The following is a 20,806-nucleotide window of genomic DNA, read 5'->3' on the forward strand; positions in this document are numbered from 1 at the left end:
CAACTCCTTTTTAATATAAATATTGGACAAACAAAGTAAATTGAAACAGAGAATGAGTGATTAGTTAAGCCAGGTCACCAACACTCTGGCAATAAAAACGTATTGACAAACTCATCGCCGTCTTTAGCAGAGGTGGCCTTATCGATTGCTCTCTCTCTTTCTTTTACCGGTCTGTGACCGTTGATGACAAGCATAAAATCAAACCACTTTCCTTTTTTTCTGCTTTGTAGCTTTCTGACTACCGGGACATTTCATTTTACTCGCTCAACAGCTGCTTATATTTACTCCAGCGGAGCTCAGGTAAACCTCTCAGTCGTATTTTCTGTGAAGACTGAATACTTTCTTCCCAGAACGAACAAGGTCCATTTGCACTTCCTCTCCTAAGAATAATTTAAAAAAAAAATGAAAATCTGTACCATACTGACTCAAATGAACCCCCTCCGTGAGACTTTTAGAGAAGCGAGTTATAGCCCTGTCTGAAGATTCCCTTTTATACTGTTGGTCACGGTTGACTTAAAACTGCCCTACGCACAAAAGCGCATCTAACAAAATAAAACATTACAATACATTACTGCACTTTGTGAAGCAGCTTTTTACCCTCAAAGTACTATGAGAGACAAACACATTAACCTCTGTGAATCATCTCTCAAGTTGGAGGAACTGCTCTTTGTGACATTAAAACAGATTCTTTGCATTTTCTTCACTTTTCATTAAAATCCTTTTATACATCGGCTTCACAGAGGCTCCATTCAGATTGACACATACCTGACTGAATATTTTCAGTCTTTTCTGACCTTGACAAACTCCATTTTAGAGAAAATGATGAACACTTTTGTTTTTTTCTTCTTTTTTTCTTTTTGGTGTCCTTGGTGGGCTGATTACTTCATACAATCACACGTATTCATTTGTTTGTTTGGTTGTTCATTTGTTCAGCCTTAATTTGAATTTAGACACTTCACTGATGGCTTGTCCTTGTTTTCAGTAGATACATAAAACAGAAAGCAGACAAACAAAAATATAAGCAAAGTTAGACCAACGCTTTTGCCTCCTACTGTTCAATTTTAAATTATATTTTAAAATGACTTGTTTTTGTCTTGTTAGGTAGCTACAGAACAGCGTAACCTTTGTAAATGATTAAGTGGCCCAGACATGCTTCTGACATTAACTTGAAGAAGTACGGAAGAAGTAAGAAATGATTATTAGAGGGATGCTTTGATTTATTACTCATTATTGGGCAGCTGTAGCTCAAGAAGCAAAGCAACCATCCCTCAAATTAAAGACTGACTCCCGATCACGTTCCCACTTCTCCCACTACAACTGGCTTTGGTTTGGGGGGGGCTTAGCTTATTTAATCTTCACACTCAGTCAAAGGAAGCCTGTCAGGGATAACAAGGAGGACATCCAGCCCAATGGTCTTTAGTTTATTGGCTTCTACCCCTTGCAGCAGTGCATCCACTCTTGTCTTAGACCTTTCCATGTGGATTTAAGGCCTTTTAAAAGGGTCTTAAAGGGTCTGGGGTAGCTTTAGGTAAGCTGAATCATCAACATGTGTCTCCATCACCTATAGAATTTCCAAGAACCTTTACAGAGCCAAAACATGTACATGCCTTGGGTTAGGTACTCACAGAACCGCCCTGAAAAACTTCTGGAAGAGGGGTGGTGTTGACTCAGTGCTGATTGTCCCCTTCGATTATTAGTCCTCTCTTCTCATTCACTGCCATCATATCTCTATCTAGGGCTGGGCGATATATCGAGATTTTAATATATATCGATATATTTTCAAACCCGATATGGTACAAGACAATATCGTTTATATCGATATATAGCTTATTTTGTGACAAATTGACTGTACATCAACGCTGACCCCTCGCTGGCAACAAATACCTTTGTGTGCTGAAACCTGACAGTGTTGACAGGTTAGTTTTCCTGGCACAAAATCTGTAAAATGTACAGTAGTTGACTCGTTGTAATTATTTGAGATTTGCTCAAAGAGATGCAATATCTGTTTACATGTTTTATTTGAGATTTGCACAAATGTTTTTTATTTGCACAACTGTCAACCTCAGTGGAAAAGTCTGCCTGTTACTGTCTACATTGTATTAATTGCACAGTGTATTTTAATTTAATTGTTATGCAGGAAAGGGATATTTGTTTTATTTTATTCAAGAAGCATTTTTATTCTATATGTGCAGGCAGTTTATTTTTATTTAATTTGTTTTATACATTTTGATATTGTGCAGACCTCTGTTAATAAAGGAACCTGTGTGACATTTGGCACGAGGCTTTGTATTAAAACTGACTGTTTTTTTAAGGGTTTCCCTCAGAAAAAAATGAAGCTAACAGAGATGCTAACAGAGATGCTAACAGAGATGCTATGCTATAATGCTTTGGGGGAAACGCCAATTATGTCACGGAAAAAGTATCGATATATATCGAGTATCGCCATTCAGCTAGAAAATATCGAGATATGACTTTTGGTCCATATCTCCCAGCCCTATCTCTATCACTGTAATTGGAGACACAACATGTGAAAAGACCGAAAAGTGACCTGTTGTTACAATTCCAGCCTCAGACCCCGCTAATAGAAATGAAGCTAACAGGACGGCTAGACCCGGATGACCCGGTGAACCAAGTATCAATGAGTCCTGGGAGAGCCTGGTCACAACCCAAGTCCTTGTTTATGCTCCATCATTAGTACTGCAGTTGTTGGTAGCAACATTTAAAGGAGCTTGAGGCCGGATTGTGGCAAGATTTATGAAAAAAATCCGTATACATTTTAAGTTTTCTAGTAATAATGTCAGATGAAGCGTTCCAAACCCAAAAGAATGAGCCCTCTAGTGTATCTCTCCTTTGCCTTGAACAGGCTGTGTGCTGCAAAATGTGCTGCAATTCGGTCCCGAATTTCCCGCGCTGGGCTGCAGATGTGACGTCACATGACGCTGCATGTGCGTTCTCCCCGTTCTCCCGTGCCGGCTTCACTGTTGGCTGCAGTACCCCCAACGGCCGTCGTGGTGAAGGGTGGCGCTAGAGAGTCTCATTTTTTAAAAGGAGCCTCAAGCTCCTTTAAGATAAAATGGAGGAAAAAAATCGAATCAGACTAAAAGCAGACCCACAGTAGACATCACAGCAGAGACGAATAAGAGACTGAAATAAGTAGGACTGACAAGAAAATGAGAGAGTGACCGAGCAAAAGACCAAACACGAGTAAATCAGTGTTTTTTGGATGTCACTGTACAACCGGGGACTAAAACTTGAGCTAAAAGTTCCTTTATGTTGCTTTGACTTATGTAATATGCGGAGAGTGAAAAGTGCCTCTGGCTTGATAATCAGACTGGGTTGCCATCTACTTCTTTCCAGCTCGCAAGGGTAAAAGGACAACTGGCAAGTTAATCTTTGCAAAATGACTATAGCTATGATAAACAGTGCAAGCTGGCAGTCAAGATACCAGAAATCAGGTTTAGTACAAAGAGCATCACAGACTGCAGGGCGGCATACGGGGAAGATGCTCTTGATCTTTTCTTAAAGACATTATTAAATGTCAACGATACAGTATGTAATCGCTGATGTGTCTGCTAGCTTCGGTCATTCTGGGATATATTTTCTGTGTAGTGTGACATATTTTGGGGTTACAGCCTGTGTGGCTGACTTATTCAATTTTAATTAGTTTCCCCTAGGAGAGTACCCATGACTTGATTTATTTATTTCAATAAATGCACCAGGGTACAAGACTTCCTTGCTTTAAGCAGCAGCAGCAGCGGCAGCAGGGATATCCGACTTATAGCTGCACTTGCTTCATTCAATTTCCCACCTGCCTTGAGGCTTCAGGAGGAAAACCACGTGGCCGTTCACCTCGCAGCCATAATCAGGCAATGTCAGACTCATTCAGTTTCTTCTGATTCAGAAGACTTGACCTGAAAACGACCGACCTCAGGCTGCGACCTAATATTCGCCCGGCTGCAGGGATTTGATGCCTCCCGCTGCTAGAGGGCAGGGACGGGAGGATCCGTGACTGATGTGCCCCCGTTTGCCCCCTTTTTCATACACGGCAACATTCATACGTACCACCTTGTTACCACTGTACTGCTGGATTAGGGCTGATGTCTAAGCTCCTGCTTATCCTGGCCAGTTAATCTATGTGTTAGCAGTGCTTACCTCACAGCATGCTTTCTAATGCACTTATTTGCCATAGAGACCACATGCTTTTTCTTGGTTTATTCTATATTTGTTCCTGTCTTTGCAGCCCCAGCTCTCATTACTTGTTGACTTGTCCAGAAACGATCACTATTCCATGAAGTCTCCTCTAGATTCTTCACGGGACAACAAAGCGGGCTCCTCTCTGCAGTCAGCTGCAGAAACGGGCTAATCCCTGAAGTTACAGATAACTGACGTGACCTTTGCCTCTACCAAAATTATCCACATACTTGCACAAATGAGCACACTCACACAAACAGATGCCTGCTCCTTTACACCGTGCCCGGCACGCACTAGTTGGCGCGTTTGGAGATTTTTTTCTGCAGTATATGAGAGTGAAAGTAGTAGTTTAAAAGTCTTTAACTACCCATGGAAATGACATAGAATTAAAGTATTATGCGGTGGAGCTGGTGCCATGTGAACACACGCAAACACATGCATGCTCACTCTGGGCTGCAGCTGGTGAGGTAATTTTAGTTTGGGAAAGAATTACACGAAACAAACCATGACTGCATGGCCCCCTGCCTTCTTTTTCTGTTTTACCTCTTATTTTTTTACATCTTGTCATTTTATAATAATTTGCTCTGCCTCAAGTCAAATTTGCTTAACAACCATATCTGCTATGGTGACAGTAATTACAGTATTTCACATTCACACAGTATTCATTCTTAAAAAGTGTTAGTGTCCTGAAAAGGCGCAGCAGAGAATAAGGGGAATTACCACATGAATATAGTCGGTGTTGCGATATGAAGGCATTTCAAGGGATTTTTATTTCCTTGCAATTCAGTTAAATGTATATTCCCCCCGTTCTAAACATGCACAAGGTGACAAGGGAAAGGAATGACTAGAAGAAAAGAGACCGCAAACACAAAGAGAAATAAAAAAGTAACAACTGTGATAATGGCTTATACATATAAGCAGAGCATCCACAGCAGAATGAAGAAAGTGTCCAGTGCATCATGGTCGGGACTCCCAGAAATCTGCGTGCTGTTGTATCACTCCCCCTATTTTGCCATGTGGAGGCGAGTACTTTAATATTTCAGCCAAATCCAGTTTTTAACTTTGCTATTTTGATGCAATGGATCAAAAAGAAGCTATGGCAGCATATCTAAAGGGATGACTAGGGTCACTTGAGCCAACCCTATCTGTAAACTAGATCAAAAGGAAAATTTAAAGCCTGAGCTTGAAGATTGAGAGGGTGTCAGCGGGGCGAAGAAAGACTTGTAGTTTATTTTGGCCGTCAGTTCACACACAGCAGATTAAACTGGCAGGAAGACATGTGGTTTTATAATAAAAAATGACAGCATTGTCTCAATCGCTAACATTGTGACAGGGATAACCAGGAGGACATGAACTTCTGGAGGCCCTGTGCAGTCAGTTCAGATGGTTTCAGAAAAGATTTGAACTACATAGGGGGAAAGGTTCAAACTTGAACTTGAAAAGCCCACTCATCCCTTTTATAGGTGTAATTCCCAAAAGGGCAGTACATGGTGGGATATAGATTTTTAAAATGAAGATTACTAGGTGAGAAAACCTTGCCGTGAACTCAGAAGCTTCGGGTAAACTTGTCATCTTATAAATCCAGCTGAATGTGCGGCGCTCGCAAGTGCGCCACTATTGAAACGTTCCCAGTGGGAGCTGGAGTCGTGCTGACGACGGCGCAACACCGCAACAAACCAGGAGCGCAGCACTTCTGCTCCCTGTGAGACCCGGAGGTCAGAATCCCATTGAATTTAGGGACCACAAGTTATATTACATCTACAGTCTGAGAGCGAAGTGCTCTGTTGGAATAACATGAAACTGTCAGGTCTTCAATATAAAAAGGAGCCAGGCCCTTAATACACATCAGAGGGCTTGACATGAATTTAATAAAGACATCCACGGCTTCTCTCAGGATCAAATCCATTAAAAGCTCGCTGTAAAAAAAATGCAGGAATAAGACAACCTTGTTATTTTTTTTTTAGATGAGCAGAACGGCAGTTTGCATGTTTTACTGTGGTAAATTTGTTTTGAATTGCTGCAACTTTTTTTTAATCAAACCAAGAAGGATTCCACTATAACAGGGGTCGGCAACCCAAAATGTTGAAAGAGCCATATTGGACCAAAAACACAAAAAACAAATATGTCTGGAGCCACAAAAAATGAAAGGTCTTGTATAAGCCTTAGAATGAAGGCAAATGGTGAAAGGAGAAATGTGGAGAAAAAAGTCAAAATTTCGAGAAAAAAGTCAAAATTTCGAGAATAATGTTGAAGTACAATCTCGAGAAAAAAGTGGAAATGTTGAGAAAAAAGTGGAAATGTTGAGAAAAAAGTGGAAATGTCGAGAAAAAAGTCGAAATGTCGAGAAAAAAGTCGAAATGTTGAGAAAAAAGTCAAAATTTCGAGAAAAAGTCGAAATGTCGAGATTAAAAAGTAAAGGAAAAAGGAAGAAAAAAAAGAGAAAAAAGAAAAAAAAACAAGAAAAAAAAAGAAAAAAAGAGAAAATAAAGAGAAAAAAGGGAAAAAAAAGAAGAAAAAAAGGAAAAAAAGGTCAAACATTTTTGAAAAGCTCCAGGAGCCACTAGGGCGGCGCTAAAGAGCCGCATGCGGCTCTAGACCCACGGGTTGCTGACCCCTGAACTATAACATTCAAAAATAATAAGAAAAAGATAATAAACTATAGATTTATTAGACTCAGAAATTGATTGCTGCTTTTACATTTGCTCTTTTGCCCCTCTTCTCTGCTCCTGCGTCTTTCGCCATCAACTGTCACTCCGCCTCGGCCTTTTATTTCCATTTTATCGCTTTCTCATCCCTCCATCTCCCTCTGCTCTCCCATCATTACCGCTCCACTCCTCTGCCCTCCTTTGCTTTTCAGCGGATAGTAAAAAAAGGCAAAAGTGTACTTTGGGAGGAAGGCCATGTGGGACGTTAAATCACATACAGGTGGTCTTAAATGGTGAAGGGAGTGCGAGATGGAAACACACACACGCACACACACACACGTGCCCTGACGCACCATCAGCCCCTCATTTAGGTAGCAGTAATTTGCCGCAGTAAGTGACAGGGTTATTGTAAGACGCTCATTAAGAAAGGGAAACAGCGAATAAATGTCTGACTGAAGGGAATAAATTCAAACCACTGCGCCACTTTTACTGCTCAGCAATAAGAGGCTTTGATGTGGTGTGGGATGGCAGAGCGAGGGCAGGCTCAGGGCGTGCGTTGCAGTCAAGGTTCTTATATCGCTGATTTTACATTTTATTTGGAGGGCCGTCACGGAGGAATGTGTCATGTTTTGGGTGCACTGTACCGGTTGTTTGCATCTGCCGTTACAACTCCAAAGGGTCGGAGGTCAGTTCGGTTACAGTGAGATGGGCTTCTGCCACGATAGCAGGATGCGAGGTCACTTCCCGTGACAAACTTTCATCTCAGCGGGGGAGAAGGAAGTAACAAGGGAGGGAGGGAAGGAGGGAGGGAGGGATGGGCGAATGAAGGGAATGAGGCCGTGACAGAGTAAGAAATGGAAGAAGTTAAACTGATTTAAGGGAAAAAGTTAAAAGGAAAGCACAGTGGATGAAAGGACGGAGAAATTACTGAGAGGGAGAGAGGGTGAGACAAAACTGCAGACTGAGGACTCAGCTTGCTGGTTGTGTATTTAAGTCAGCTGTTCACAATTTAGGTTTTTATTAAACAGTTTTAGGTGAAAATGTTTAGAAAGAGGAGCATCAAATAGATGTCTTCTAGGTCATGGTCGTCCTTGGTGCTTTAATAGGAACCAAGTTCACTTCTTTTCCTGATTCTTGAAGATGTTTCACCTGTCCTTCAGAAGAGTGCTTCATCTTACTGGATGTGCTTTACCGGAGTCATATGTTTCAAGGTTTACCTGGCTGTGAAAAGGCCTGGGCAGGCAAGTTCAGGAGTTATGAGGTTTGGCCTGATGAAACTGAGCCCACCTCGTCTCTTTAATGTTGGTTTCTTTTCCTATTTAACATAGATTCCTCCTTTCATTCACCTCTCAAACCATCTGACTTACTGAATCAACCAGGAAAATAAGTCAGGTTGTCTTTCATCTCAGTCACTAACCTATCTTCAAATACGTATCATTGTATTTGACATTAGTTTAACTTTTTCATGCATTTGGGTCTGGTATGGATATTGTCTGTCAGAGGTCAGATGGCACTGGTGACGTTTGAATCTTGTTTGCTTGAAACAAAAGAAAGCTAGACTCCTGTTTTGTCAACTTCCTGTTTGAAAATGGGTTTTTCTTTTCTTCTGTCCTAATTATTAAGACTTCTGTCTTGTTTGCCCTTGATTTTCTGTCACTGTGACTATATATAGTCTTGTCCCTTCTTGCTCCCATAATTTGCCACACCTTGCAACACCGGTCATGCTTTCCTTGCTTGTTTATCCTGCTGTGTGCAGTTTTTTCCGTTTTAAATTATACAATAGTTCAATGCTCAATGCTGCTGCCTCCCCTTCTCCTTTATTCGAGTCATCAACATCTTTACATCTTTAATGTTGATTTGTCACACTTCACAATGTTTTCTGTCTTTAATATTATATAAGCAAACAAACTGTTATCCCAGCAGGCAAAGGCACATATTTAAGTGTGATCTTTTATTTAGAAGCAGCTATGTTGCCTTAAATGTTTTAATGTTTGGGTTCATGAACTGACAAAACTTCACTGTCATTCTTTAATAAAAAAACAAATGAAAGTTTTTAAGCACGAAAAACGTTGAGACAATACGCTTTAAATCCTTAACTGAACACAATCTTAAGTCTGGTTTTTGTCTCTGGCTTCATAACCAATATATTGGCCAGAAAAGAAAACCATTGACTAAATCACATCAAGACTTTCAGGGTTAACTTCAAATTTTAACAGAAATATGACATTTACCATTCAGGAATTACTGCTATTTTAAGCAAAATGTTTCAATATAATTGAAACCAATCTAGTTGGCATTTGGCAGCTGTTTGACTGGAGCCACAAATATGAAGTCCAGGGAGATCTCAGTGCAAGTGAAGGGAAAAACGAATACCAAAGCCTTTTGTATGACCTAATCAACAGTTTGGTATATTCTTTAAAAGAGAAAAATCACTGATTAGCTCAGCAGTGGTTTGGGTAAACTCTCTGAGAGAGCAGCTGATGTCACTGGGTTAATCAGCCGTTGAAGTTGTCTCAAATCTCTGTGCAGATGACCACTAGGAAGCTGTTAGAGAAAATAGTCCTTAATAGCATGCAGATAGTTAAGCAAATGCAGGTGATGGTGCTTGAATCCCGTTTCCCTGGACTGACAGTCCTTCAGAGGTGTGCACTCAGCTAATGCAGAACAATGTGCAATTAGCTCTGGTGTTATTTTCAATGGTTCCCACCATCATTGCAGCAGGAAGTTGGCAAAGTAAAATATGATTACACAATCATCAGTCACCTACTTGTTGCTAGGGATGGGCGGTATGGACTAAAAAATGTATCACAATAATTTCTGGCATTTATCCCCATAACGATAAGAATGACGATAAAAAAATACCAATTCAACTCCACCTTTGTAACTATAAATCTATCACCACATTCAGTTTTGGAGCCCCCAAAACACTGCTCTAAAAGATACTAAATGCCACTAAATGTCTTTCTTTCTTTCTTTCTTTCTTTCTTTCTTTCTTTCTTTCTTTCTTTCTTTCTTTCTTTCTTTCTTTCTTTCTTTCTTTCTTTCTTTCTTTCTTTCTTTCTTTCTTTCTTTCTTTCTTTCTTTCTTTCAGGCTCATTTCTTTCTTTCTTTCTTTCTTTCTTTCTTTCTTTCTTTCTTTCTTTCTTTCTTTCTTTCTTTCAGGCTCATTTCTTTCTTTCTTTCTTTCAGGCTCATTTCTTTCTTTTTTTTCTTTCAGGCTCCTTTCTTTCTTTCTTAATTTCTTTCTTTCTTTCTTTTAGGCTCCTTCCTTTCTTCCTTCCTTCTTTCACGTACGCTGTGCGTCGATTTAAAGCAGAACCATAATTCAGGCTTTACACAAAAACGTCATCAACGGGAATTAGGAATGGGCGATATTTTACCGTTCACGATAAACCGTCAAAAAAATTCCCCACGGTAAGAATTTGTCATCTCGCGGTAAAAACGATAAATTCCCGTTGATGACGTTTTTGTGTAAAGATGATTTATGGTTCTGCGTTAAATCCACGCACAACGTGAAGGAAGGAAGGAAGGAAGGAAGGAAGGAAGGAAGGAAGGAAGGAAGGAAGGAAGGAAGGAAGGAAGGAAGGAAGGAAGGAAGGAAGGAAGGAAGGAAGGAAGGAAGGAAGGAAGGAAGGAAGGAAGGAAGGAAGGAAGGAATTTAATTTGGTTTTTATTAATTCAATTTAATTGGTGTAGTTTAGTATCATTTAGTATCTTTTAGAGCAGTGTTTTGGGGGCTCCAAAGACTGAATGTGGTGATAGTTTTTTAGTTAAAAAGGTAGAATTGAATTGGTATTTTTTTTATCGTCATTTTTATCGTTATCGGGATAAATGCCAGAAATTATCGTGATACATTTTTTAGTCCATACCGCCCATCCCTAATGGGAATTTATCTTTTTTACCGCGAGATGACAAATTCTTACCGTGGGGACTTTTTTTGACGGTTTATCGTGAACGGTAAAATATCGCCCATTCCTACTTGTTGCTGCTGCATTTATTGTGGAAACCTAGTTTTAAATGGAAGAATCCTCCAACATAAGCTGACACAGGGGGAGTGAACATGTGCCCGGACTGATGAAACATAACTGTTTCTGATCATTTTGTGTAAAATTCATTCGATTGTTTGCCCTCTTTCTCTTAGAAAATACTCAAAGCAAACGTTCTAGCAGCCACTGTGGACATGAGCAATGCTCCAGGCAGCGCTGTCAAATTATATCCCTTTGTGCGCAGCAAAAACAGGTTGAAATATGATCTAACACCTCAACGCTTGTGATTTAGTTTTGCTTTACAATGTGCTTATTCAGCTTCGGTGTATACCGTCCCGACTATTGAGAAAGATTAGTTTGCCGTGTTGCAGGTGGGATGTGTGATGGAGCACTTCTGCTGCGGCCGAGGGTGTAATTAAATGTTCACATCTCATTTAACCTGCTGGATGCCTCGACAATCTCAGACATTTAAAGCTTTCCTTTACTTTCTCAAGTAAAATGAAAGTGATCTGGTATTTTTAATGGTGCGGAAACTGGTTTAAGCTGAAATTCAAGCCCAGCAACACTCAGATATTTGATTAAAGACATGTAATTAAAAAGACTGGTTGCCTTTTTTTTTGGTCTCATTTATAAACTCTTTTGTCTGCCTATGTTTTTGATGCATAAAAAACCTATTCTGCAAACAATTTTTCTTTTCTGCCAAACCTTAAACAATCAATGTCTGTCTCTCTTGCAGTGCTATGTGCATACATCACGGGCAGCTGTCAGACCCCATTTTTCATTTATTCACTGACAGGTGTGTGATCATGCTGGTTGACTGTTCAGCGTCGTGAATGATCTGTACATTAATGTGACAGTACCTGTCTTCTTTATGTAGTTATAAAAGGGACATATAATGACTAACACATTAAAATGCTTTTCCACAGACATGGATCGTAAGCCCCATGTGACATGACACATTACACCGTTTATGTATATATAGATCAAAAACTAGGCCAGATTGAGTGTGGGAAGTGTGCGGGCTTCCATACACTTGAAGGGGAGTAACTGACAGCCACATGCTGCTCCTCAAATTCACTTGATTAATTAATGAGCAGCAGCTCAGTGGAGTAAGTGCTTCTATAAAAGCAGAAGTTTTGGCAGTTTCTTCCTCTGGAGCATTGTGAGTAAACAAACATGCGGAGGATATTGCTGTGTCACCTGGGAGGGATTAGAAGACAGTTTCTAAGCCGTTTGGAGTCCATCATTATGCAATGAGAAATATTCACAAGTGGAAAACAATCAATGCAGCTGCCAATTTTCCCCAAGAATGAACCTCCAGCAAGTTCTCCTCGTGGTCAGACTGTGCAATGCACAAGGAAATTGTTCAAAACCCAGAAGTTGGATCTCAGACTAGGGCTGTTCGATTAATCGATTTTAAATCGTAATCGCGATTATGTAATTAGAACGATGTTAAAACGTGAAAATCGTAAAATCGATTTTTCACTTTTTTTTTTTTTTACCTTGTCTGCACACATATTAATGATTGATGGAAATACCTCTCAATACCTGCGACAAGTTCCCCATCGGAGAGGCTCTTTAGTGTAGGAGGGGGCGTTGTAACATGCCACCGGGCATCCCTCAAACCAGATGTGGTTGCAAATGTGAATAGCAAATGTAATGACTGACATTACACACCTCTACCTCCTTCATGGGTTGCATTATTATTTAGCATGCAAAGACCCAGTTTAGTTTAATTAGAAAATGTCTCGTTTTATTTAATTGGACATATAACTTACTGTATGTTTGCAAGGGCTGATTTGCTGATTTTTTTTTTCAGAGATAAAACTTTATATTTTATTATATTTTTTAAAACTTTTTTTCAACTTATTTTACAGAGTTTTGCACTTTATTCATTCATTTTTGGTCTAATAAGAGCAAAGTTTGCACTTAAAGCCCAATGGGGCAAATGTTCAATAAAAAAACAGCATATTTGAAATCATTTCTTTGCCTTTTGTCAATTCACAAAATAATCGTAATCGTAATCGAAAATCGGATTTTGAGAGAAAAAAATCGAGATTTTATTTTTGGGCAAAATCGAACAGCCCTATCTCAGACTCGACTGGCCTCAGCTAGTATCGTAGAAAAAGACTGAAAACCGTAACTATGGCTTGTTTGGAAAAGGTTGCTGAAAGAAAGCCTCTTCCCTGGAAAATCTCTCTTATCCACCTTATCCAGGTCACACGTGGGGGGATATCCGTGTATTTATGATTTGCTCTGTTTAGCTCCCATACAATGAGGACAATTGGTTCTTGTGCATTTATTAATCCTACTTTGTACCGCACTGCTGTAAACTATGTTTAGTACAGCACACACAGCAAACAATTATGTTCAGCTAATCCATAACACAAAACATCTATTTAGCTGTTTTGTGTCAACAAGTAATAACTTGAGTGCTGAGATTGTTTCTATCTAAATCTCCTTTATTATCTGAAGCGCTGCATGTTGATCTCCCAGAGCTGGAAAAAAACAAGATGTTTGCTTTGTTCTGTACAGCTAAATAATTTATTCTACTGTTTAGTTTAGAAAGGGTTTAATAGTGACTCCATGAAAAAAAAAACATATTTAAGATCAATGAATCACCATTAAAATGGAGACTCAGACAATCAATTAATTCTCCATACAAGCTTGAGAGATGGAAGATAGATTTAATTGACCTCCTGAGGATAAACTGAAGATTAGGAGAGAGTTGTGATGTGCTCAGCATCAGGACCACTGCAGCATGGCCCAAGTGAGTCCTGACCACATCATGATAGTCCACTTTTTCTTTGTCTGCATGGATTTTCCTTCACAGTTATGGCGAGGACAAAGGAAAACAGCCAAACATCCCACCTAAGTACATTTTTTTTTCAATCATTTGAAGTAATTCAAAAATATAACATTGCATATTTAAAAAAAGTAGTAAAATGTACATGTGAACTGTCGGATAATGGATTCACATCTACAATATGTGTAATTAATTTTCCATGAGGCAGAAGTAAACAACGCATAAAGCAGAAAAATCTGATTTTTCTCGCTGTCATCTGTTTGTTTTTATTGCTGTTGTTGGGCTGCAGAGGATGAATACCAGTTCTATGATTGTAGCCACAAGCCAAACCAATAAATATTCTCATGGATCACTCAGAAGGCCGTGTAAAATTAATCCACCAGTAAACAGACTAAATCTGATTTATTTATCCATTTTCAATTAAATAGTTCCTTGTCTTGTGACAGGATTATCTAAACGGTATCATTTGGATTGACTGCTTGTGTAGTTCATTTTAGATCAAACTGTGCCACGCCACATTTCCTGCCACAGCCTTGATTTAGCTCTTTGTTGCCTGACTGGTTGACTTCCTGTGAGCCTGCAGAGCGGTGGAAGTTATCACTTGGCCTGCTCGCACATGTGCTGTGGTTAGCTAAGTTCTCAACATAGACGCAGGTATGTTGGAGCTGCCGGTGGTAATGTCGGGGGGGGGGGTTGGGGGGGTTGACGGAGCAGCAATGTGACGCAGAGATGGAAGGGAGAGCCAGATGCTCTTGATGGAGAAAGGAAATGAGTTGCTAAGCAGTGTGTGCTTTTGAAGTGTTCTCCATAGTAACCAGGGTGGCTGTTATGCATCTGCAGGCAAAACCCGAAAACAAGTTTTGAGTTAAATGCTTTCACTAATAATTAAGTGCAAAATACCCTGCGGCAGAATGAGCGTCAGGTTTTCTAACGCAGCACTTGGCCCCGGGTGGATTGTGGGACTCTGTGTGGAAACTTGGCATAGTAAGCACCATTAAACGAGTTTATTCTCATAAATTTAACATCACACACTTCTACATAATCAATAGTAAAGGATTTACCCAAACTGAGCTGATGCCAGTCTAACAAGATGAATAAGCGTTGTTCCTCTAATAAGCAGTTTTAATGGCTTTGGCACTGACAGCATGTTTGACTGCACAGTCTGGAGCGGTTGTGGGTGATACTGTCAGTTTGGCTCCAGGAGATGCCGGCCAAATGTCGGGTGAGAGGAGGAATTGGTGGGCTGGCAGTTTAACAACAAAGTAATGCTGTCAACAACAGGCCGTCGGTTTTTCTTTTTTCTTTTTCTGCATCTCACGTAACCAAACTGTAGAAAGCAGCTGAGTGTAGATAGTCAGCCTTTTTTGTTTTTTAATCTGCAACACAGCTGAGCTGGAAGTCTGTGATGTCACTATTTTTCTTCCTCGCTGATGATTTATTAATAATGTCACCAGTAAACAGCAGCTGGAGTTTGAAAGTGCTGTTTTACACCCTGCTTAGCAGAGGTGTGAATCTTTGTTAGCCTCGTTCTTGATTCATGTGTTAATGAAGCCTCTCAGAGTATCTCAATGTCCTGCTTACTCATATTACTGTCTACGTGGCTACATTTTTGTTTAGGAAATACATGCAGTCAGATCAGTCTGGGCTGGCCGTCCTTTTTTATCATTCGAGCTGTCTGAAAGAAAAAGAAAAAGCCAGCATCAGTACTGTGTACGTGTACTTGTTTCATGTGAATCCATCGCCACAGAAGTCATGAATCGACATGTTTTTATGGCTTCTTGATTCACTTGCCTCACCAAGTCCTTCACCTGGTCTTTCATCTCGCTGAAGCAGCTGGGAGAAACCAAAGGAATCAATTTATCCTTGTACATGAAGGCTGACACACTTTTGGAGTTACTCCTCTTTTCTGAGACTTAGTGCATCAACAGCACCTTATTGATTATTGACTGATTAGTCGGGCTGGCTGTGCTCCTTGTGGGTCCAGAAGGGGGAACCCGGCTTGCATGTTTTTATTTTTCTTATTTTAAGCTGTATCACAAATGCATATTACTTTTTGCATGGCTGATTTTGTACACATTTGACATAGTTTGTTTTTTGGATTTTGCAGTTACAGCATAAATATATACTTTTGAACAGCACCAAAGAAACAGAAGAGTTAAGAACTTCTTTTTTTTCCTCATTGGAATTTGAATAAACGTTAGAGAGCGCTAGAGCGCTAGAGAGCGTTAGAGAGCGTTAGAGAGCGTTAGAGAGCAGCTGAGTGTAACATGATGTAATAATGCAATCTAACTGATCCTGAGGGCAGAGAATCCTTTTTTGAACATTGTATGCACTATTTTTGTGGATATTTTGTGTAAATGTGATTCTCTCACTGGAGTATCATCCACATCTATATCACAATGTATCTTTGAATGGATGTGATTCCACATCTTGGCTGAGTAGGGCCTTGAGCCATCCATGAACCACGAACAACACCAGAGAAGAAGTAGACCCTGAGGTTAGGTGTGTGAGGTGTGTGAGGTGTGTGTCTATGTCTATGACTTCGACAGTTAGATCTCTTTTTGTACAAATTAGTTGATTTTAGGTCTGGTTTGCAGATTTTTCCTTGGTAAAGACATTTTGAAAGGCCTGATGTCTTGTTAAAGTGATGAAAGTACATATTCCAAGCATCACAGAGATTAAGCATGGGGTGGCTACAAAACAAATAAGTGATTAGAGAAAAAAAATACAAAAAAGCACTTTAACTTTTTTTATTCCTGATATTCAGATTCCTTATTTTGTACTATACTGACTTCTTATCTGAAAAAAAACGCCTCAGGCATTAGAGAATGAATTATGTTGATGATTTGTCCCTTTTAGTGCAAATCTGTGTGTGTCTTTTTGATCCTTTGGGATGTGGGGTGTACAAAATATATGCCGAAGCCCAAGGGCAAACACACTCTGAGTAACCAAATCCAATGTTGAGGTTGACTCTTATTTGAAGCAGAGCTCCTTTTATAGTATAACCAATCTCACCTCTCTCAGGAGTGTGATTTCCTTCGTAACGTATTTATTTTAGTTACAAACACATGGACGCACGAACCTTCCCCAACTCCTGTCATGCGAGCGTTGGGAAATGCATTTTGTCGTCCCACATCAGCAACACTACGCTGGACTCTGCTGTTTCCGCTACTGTAAAGCACTTTAATGCTTGCGTGAGCACATTTGCAAACTTGCCTTTTTGGAAACATGTGTTAGTAAGTCACCAATGTTCTTGCTTCTGTCTCTCCAAATAAATTACTGTTTTATAGCAGGATGCCAGCTGTTTCCATTACCCAGAAACCCAAGAATGCAGGAAAGCATATGTGTTTGCTTTAAATGACCCATGTTGTCTTTGTTGGAAAGAAAGCCAACAACACAATGGTGACGTTAGCTCGAGCACATGAGCCCTCAAAGATGCACATACGGTAATATGTGAAAGAGGTGTAGAAAAATCTCTTAAGTCTCAAGTCCAGATTTCCATGACATTAAAAGCCAAATTACAGCCTTCCCAAGTATGAGAAAGTTGCCCAGTTTCGTGCTGCCTTAGTGATTCTGAAATGGGGCATGAGTGTATAAGAGAAGAAAGGATTTTAGTGGAAAGAATTTCCAAGCAAGAAGATGACAGTTTTGTGATGGTTTTGAACCATGCTCTTATATTAAGTGCCGAACATAATATTGTCTTGTCAAAATAAGAAAGGCCTTCTCTTGTCCAGATGGCAACTTGCAGTATGTTTCTCCAAAACATGTTGCCAAGCAGCATTAATTGCTGTTTGTTTGTTAGTTTGTTTTTCTTGACAGTTGTTACTGACACAACCCACATGCTTCACGACATCACTAGGAGTCGCAAACGTCTCTGCTCATGAGTCTAAGTTAATTAACCACAAAGCACCATGCAGGAAGCAACTGGCAACCCGCAACTTTGTTGGGGACGTGTTTTGTTGACTGGTGAAGCAAAAGCTGAATTGTTTAGGAACAAAACTCAACACTTTGCATGAAGCAAATTGGTCTTGGTCATAGTCCGGGCCTGGAACACTTGCCATCGTTAAGGGGAAAATTAATTCCCAAGGTTAGTAAAATATCTTTTTGGATAATGTCAAAGTGGTTTTTTACTGCCCGAGGATTCGTTGGGTGATACAGCAGGAAAATTACCGAGGTACCACCTCCAAAGTAAATCCACCAAAGAAAAAGGCTTCAGGGGAAAGAAATCTACTTTACTGGAGTGGTCCAGTCAGAGCCCAGACCTTACACCGACAGAGATTTTGTGAAATGACCTCAGGGGAATCGTTCACACCAGCTATTTTATAAATGTGTCTGAGCTGAATCAGGGGAATGGTCAGAAATTGCTCCTGAACGTTGTGAAGGTTTGATGCTTAAGCTCGCAGCTCAAGGGGTTTGACCACTTTCTAACTCCAGTTAGTTCACCTATTTCACAGCACTGTGAATGTTTTAATGTGTATACTTCATAAAGAGACAAGAAATTGTAGTAGTTTGCATGAATCTTTATCAGCTTAGACAAATATAATGTGGTTATTACTGTGACTTATTTGATATCATGTTAAATTTCTTAACCACTGTAGATGTTAATATCATTCATATTCATTTATTCTTAAAAAAAAAGTACTTTTCTTTTGAATTTTACATGTTTTCTTTGAGCTGCTTTGAACTGCTTTCCCATTTCACTCACCTTCCAAACTTTTTTAGTCAAAGTCGAGTCAAATGTGTGTGAATCTTTATTTAAGGGATACAAGTACAAAGTGTTGGCAGTGAACAACTTCATTAGCATGCATCCTATGCATGAGACATATGAGCTCAGTTGTATTTTGGAAAACCATTTTCACCCACCACTGCACCTCCGAATGTAACCTTAACTGTATTATACAAGACATAAACCATATATGAACTGCACAGAAAGATTATTTGTTCTCAAGCTCGCCTCAGGTGTACCGAAAGACATATGCTGCAGTCACATCCCTTCATGTTTGAGTTTCTATATGAAGAAAGGGGGAATCAGACATTGTTGATGTCAGACAGACCGTTGAGCATCTGAAATCATTTATTTTTGCAAAATTTAACACACATTCCTTTTGCAAAACTTAATCCAGAAATAAAAGAAACATTTTCTTGTATGTTTGCAAATATGAATGTAAAAACATTTGATATATTTTTATACTTTTGTAGAATGACTACTGTTAACTCATAAATTAAGCTGCAAAAAGTAAAAAAAAAAACAATGAATTTAAAACTACAATAAAGTTAAAACAGGATAAGATTGCAGCGTAGTGTTGGTTAGTGCATCAGTGAACAGATTTGCCAGTTTCTTATAATGTTCAGGTGCATTAGTGGGGAAGAAATTGCAGTTGACCTAAGGGGGAGGTAAAAACTGTTTACTGTCTATTGGTTCTGGATTTGATCAGTCTATATCTTTTACCAGAAAGCGGTGGGGTGAACAGCGCGTGTCCAGGGTGAGCAAAGTCTTTGGAGATGTAGCTGGCTCTCTTTTGTAGTCGTCCAGTGTAAATGTCTCTGGGGCGGAGCGGTGATGAGCCAGTGGTCCGTTCTGCCGCCCCGACCACTTGCTGCAGGCGTTCAAGGAGAAATGGGTCTGGGTTCTTTTGGGCTTGAAAGTCTTTTTAACTTTAAATAATGAGACACACTGCCTTGTAAGAGGAAGATGTTATCATAAGAAAGATCCCTTTCTTCTCCTTCTTTTATGAGTTTGAGATCAGAGAAATGAAGAACCTCCTCTCAGACTGAATGACCTGCAGTGAGACCCAACTACTATTCAATAAAGAATAGTTTATAAGATGAGTTTCCTACTCAAATTATCAGATGAACCTATCTGTGAGCCTTCAAACTCCAAGCCGAAACATAGATTTTAAAATAAACCTTCTCTCTAAATTTGTGAGGAGAAATGTAATCATCATTTCCTAAAAGGAGCTATGAACAACCTAGCAATTGGTACATCATGTGCGGTTGTCAGTAATAAAGCTGCCAGTGTTTCCTCCTTCTCCCCGTTATCACACACTCCACGCACAACATCAAGTGCCAATGAAAGATTCATGGAGCAGCAACGATGAAGGCGTCTCCTCTTCTGCTCCACTTGCCACGGTGGACACATTCTGCCCTGCAACCCGCATACACAACCACACATACACACACATGCACGTATGTAGGCATCAGCCCAGGACCTGTTAAAAAGTAGGAAGTGAAGCACAGAGCTGTGGGGTACTCGCTCACCCTTAACCCTCTCAGACGGGGGCAAACACAGACACGCACACATCCTGAGGGCTCCGGTCTGTCAACACACTGATGCTGCAGACTTCTCTCTTGGCTGTCTGACAGACATGGTGCGTGTGTGTTCAAGTATGTCTGCTCCATATTTGTGTGTAAAAGATCTTCATTCTTACCCTGTCTGGTGGGTATGAGAATTCCCAAAAGCATAAACTAAAATGAAAAAAATAAAGAAAATAAGGTGTGTGTGTGTGTGGGCGGTAGCTGTTGGCAAAAAAAAAAAACAGCAGTGTGTCTTTGTTTTTGTTGCACTGATTGAAAAAATACCCTTCAAATTGATATATTTCATGGAGATGCATTTCTTTTAAATTACATTTTGGATACATTTGTTTTAAAGGCACATTATGTAGTCGCATCACTTCAGACCACTTATGGGCAGCACATTGTGAGAATGTACATTTGTCAGCTGCTTGTGTGAGACACAATAAAGCGCACCGTAACTATCCCTGCCTTTATCAAGAGCAGTATGTAGAGGTTTTCCTTATTTTGAAAAATGAAGGGGAGGGAGGGAGGTGGGGGCTAGAACAAACTCCATGTTTTATTGATGTTTTTTTTGCTCCAATGGAGATAATGTTATCCAGAAATTCCCTCCTCTGTCTTTAAGGCACAAACATTTATAAGTAAAATAGTTTTCTTGGTGTTAATTATAAATTCTACACTCTTGTTTTTGTTGGATAAAAATACCTTTAAAGTTTAATGATGACAACAAAATGACCTGAACTTGTATCCAAACCTGAATAGTATTCATCAAACAAATGCCCTTGATTTTTCTTTTCTTTGATTTCTCTTTTCATGTAAATTCTACCTGTGAGATTAAAATACACTCCAAGTAATCTTAAGTTAATACAAAAAGATTAAAAAAAATG

The 20,806-nt window shown here is 39.7% G+C and overlaps 1 protein-coding gene across 1 annotated transcript in view; it reads left to right on the forward strand.

Moving 5' to 3' along the window:
* The window catches only part of LOC133457863 (glypican-1-like), a 49,815-nt gene that overhangs the window by 14,991 nt on the left and 14,018 nt on the right, over positions 1 to 20,806 (forward strand). The gene's annotated exons all lie outside the window — the stretch shown is intronic.

Source organism: Cololabis saira, chromosome 13 (assembly GCF_033807715.1).
Source record: "Cololabis saira isolate AMF1-May2022 chromosome 13, fColSai1.1, whole genome shotgun sequence".
Classification (NCBI taxonomy): domain Eukaryota; kingdom Metazoa; phylum Chordata; class Actinopteri; order Beloniformes; family Belonidae; genus Cololabis; species Cololabis saira.